We start from the raw sequence: 3,563 nt of genomic DNA on the forward strand, positions 1-3,563 counted from the left end.
AAAGAGTAACTTTATAGTGCAGACAAACACTACCTCAGACAAGTGCGATCAAGGTTAACATCAACAGTGTTAAGTCACATTGATCATATGTGCCCTTGATATGATCTAATGAAAATAGCACTTGACCTCCGTGGTCTTCCTCCCAAAGCCCACAATTCCAGTCATATCACGAGAAAAACATCAGACAAATCCCATTCGAGGGACAGTCTACAAAATAACTGACCAGTATTCCCCAAAACTGTCAGGGTCATCAAAAAGAAGGAAAGTCTGAGAAATTGTCACAACTAAGAGGAATCTAAGGAGGCATGATGACTAAAGGTAATGTGGTATCCTGGATGGGATCTCTCTCACATAGCTCTTCAAATGTGCAGTCGGCAGCGGTTCCACAGGCTTTATTCAGCCACAGCTCTCTGCCTTGCACTTTTAGAATCCTTGGTCTAGTTAAATCACTTTGTTTCTGAGCCAGCTCATCAAACAACTTATCCATGACAGCCTCCACGTCAGCTTCACTTGTGAGACAGTAGAGTTCTCCTGCAGCAGGAAGTTCCCTTTTCTGATCATCTATCCCAGAATCTAGCTGGACCATATTACAGTATTCCAGAAAGAAATACAGCATTGCCCGCATACATGCATTCCACTCTCTCATTGCCTCAGAGACCTTCAGGACAGCTATGAATGGTACAAAGTTAGCTCTTTGGGGTCCATTTTAATAGAGAACATCTGGTGGCCTGTTGGATGTTGCCACAACAACGACCCCCTTTTTTTTTTTTTCGGTACACGGGCCTCTCACTGTTGTGGCCTCTCCCGTCGCGGAGCACAGGCTCCGGATGCACAGGCTCAGCGGCCATGGCTCACAGGCCCAGCCGCTCCGCGGCATGTGGGATCTTCCTGGACTGGGGCACGAACCCGTGTCCCCTGCATCGACAGGCGGACTCTCAACCACTGCGCCACCAGGGAAGCCCGACGACCCCCATTTTTGAACAGATTTTCAAAAAGCTGTTTCAGAATCATGGCATCAGCAATGTCAGTGACCTGAAATTCAACAAAGCATAAGAGACATGCTTCTTCACTGATTTCTTCAGCTATAGGAGCTATTGGATCGTATGATTTAGCCATGAGTCCTGGTTTCCTTTATGGCAAACTCTGTTTAAGGTGGTGTATTCTTTTGTGAACATCTAGCATGAAACCATGAAAATGAACCCGTTTTTTCCTCTTCGTTTCCACATAAGCATAAAACACGTCCATCACCATTGTTTTCCCTGTACCTTAGAAAGAAAAGGCCTTCTGCCTCTATACTGTATCCTTTAAGGTCCTTATGTAACTCCTGCAAACACTGTATGACTCTTCTGTGATGTTCATCGTCCTTTAGCTCACGAGCTTTGATCAGAAAGTCACAGAGGTCCAGTGGTCCATGGCAAACAGCTAAAGCTTTTGAATAAACCTCTGTAGCAGCAGTTGGAGACATACTCTCGGGGCTCTGAACTGTATAGGCTTTACAAAAGGGGTTTCCAGGGGCGGTGACCGAAGGGGCGAGGGCAGCAGCCCAAGCCCTGCACCCAACACATCTTCCTCTCAGCCGGCTCGGCGCTAAGCGCCTAGAAGGGCTTTTCTTCAGATGGTGGGCTTTGAGGTATTATTATCTTATTTCCCTTTGTATGTTATCTATTTTTAACTGTAATAAATTCCCATTGCCCTTGAAATTATACAAAATATTAAAAAGGCTGGAGAAACATAAACATTTTCTGCTCCAAGCACAGGGAAGTTATCCACTTTAGTAGGGGAACATCCCTGAGGCACAGGAAGGGAGACAGAATGTTGGAGGAGCCCCTTCCACAATATAACGGGACACAGGTCTCCAAATTCCAAACCACACTGATTAAGATCTGTCGTTTAAACTTTTGCCCAGCTAACTGAGAAAAAACCATGGGACGTTAGTTTTATTTCTCTGTGCCCTGATGAACAGGATTGTTATCAGATGAGAAGCACTAGTGTGCACTAGTTAGGTGTGGGGCTCAGCTGCCATGCAGAATTGGTTCATATCTTAATCTTGTGACTGGCTAGCACTGCCATCACTGTGCCTCAGTTCCCTGATGGTTACAGTTCAGAAACAGTAGCTTCTCCTCACAGGACGTGGTGGGAATTAAATGACCAAGTATAGGTTTAGCACTTACAACACTGTAGGGCCAGAGGAAGTCAGTAATAATATTAACCATTCTTATTATTATCATACCTAAATTGACCATTAGTGCTTAAGGCCATTTTATTATTATGTGGGCTTATACTGATTGGCTTGAATTGACCTCCATAATATGATGTTTGTAGAAAAAAAGCAGTTTACAAAACCGTATGTAGGGTATCATCTCATTGCTCATCTTAAAACTGCAGGTTATATTTGCATAACAAAATTTCTGAAAACAAATATACACTCACCTCTTAAGAGTACTTATCCATGAATGGTAGACACCAAGGTTTTCTAATGATTTTTGCTCTTTTTATCTCTTCTTGAGATCCCCAAAGTAACATGGGGTTATAGATAGTTTAAGAGAAAGGGACATTTGACTAAATGGGATCACAGATCATTATGGAGCAATACTTAATTATCTATTTAACCAAAGTGACAATAAAAGAATTTAAAAGCAAATACAGCAGGTTACATAGTTGTGAGCAAAACTTAGCTATTTTAATACTGAGAAGACAGTTTTCTTATGTAATGAAAGACATGATAAACACAACATGAAGCACAGGAAATTATTTTGGAAAGAGAAAAACTATCACCTTTCTAGGCAGATTATTTAAAAGGTACAGAAAAACCTTTCCCAATCTCTTATCAAGAGCAGACCTACAGTCAAAGAAACCCTGTCTTCATAGCAGATGAAAGAAAATTAAGTTTTATTTTAACATAAATATACTATTGATATTAAAGCTTATTATTTAAACATTTATGGAAGATTGGCTCAAGATGGGGGAGTAGAAGGATGTGTGCTCACCCCTTCTTGCCAGAGTACTGGAATCACAACTATCTTCTGAATAACCATTGAGAGGAAGACGCTGGAACCCACAAATAAAGATACCCCACATCCAAAGACAAAGGAGAAGCCACAATGAGATGGTAGGAAGGGCACAATCATGAAAAAATCAAATCCCATAATTGCTGGGTGGGCGACTCACAAACTGGAGAACCATTATACTACAGAAGTTCTCCCACTGGAGTGAAGGTTCTGAGCCACGTGTCAGGCTTCCCAACCTGGGGGCTCGGCAACAGGAGAAGGAATCCCCAGAGAACAGGACTTTGAAGGCCAGCAGGATGTGATTGCAGGACTTCCACAGGACTGGGGGAAACAAGAGACTCCACTCTTGGAGGGCACACACAAAGTCTCATGCACACCAGGACCCAGGGGAAAGGAGCAGTGACCCCACAGGAGACTGAACCAAACCTACCTGCTAGTGTTGGAGGGTCTCCTGCAGAGGTGGGGGGTGGCTTTGGCTCACCATGGGGACAAGGACACTGGCAGCACCAGTTCTGGGAAGTACTCTTTGGTGTGAACCCTCCCGGAGGCCCCCAT

General features: G+C 43.6%; 1 pseudogene; it reads right to left on the minus strand.

Moving 5' to 3' along the window:
- Positions 1–295: 295 nt before the first annotated feature.
- On the minus strand, positions 296–3,563 carry LOC136142201 (AFG1-like ATPase pseudogene; annotated as a pseudogene).

This window comes from Phocoena phocoena, chromosome X (genome assembly GCF_963924675.1).
Source record: "Phocoena phocoena chromosome X, mPhoPho1.1, whole genome shotgun sequence".
NCBI classification, from domain to species: Eukaryota; Metazoa; Chordata; class Mammalia; order Artiodactyla; family Phocoenidae; genus Phocoena; species Phocoena phocoena.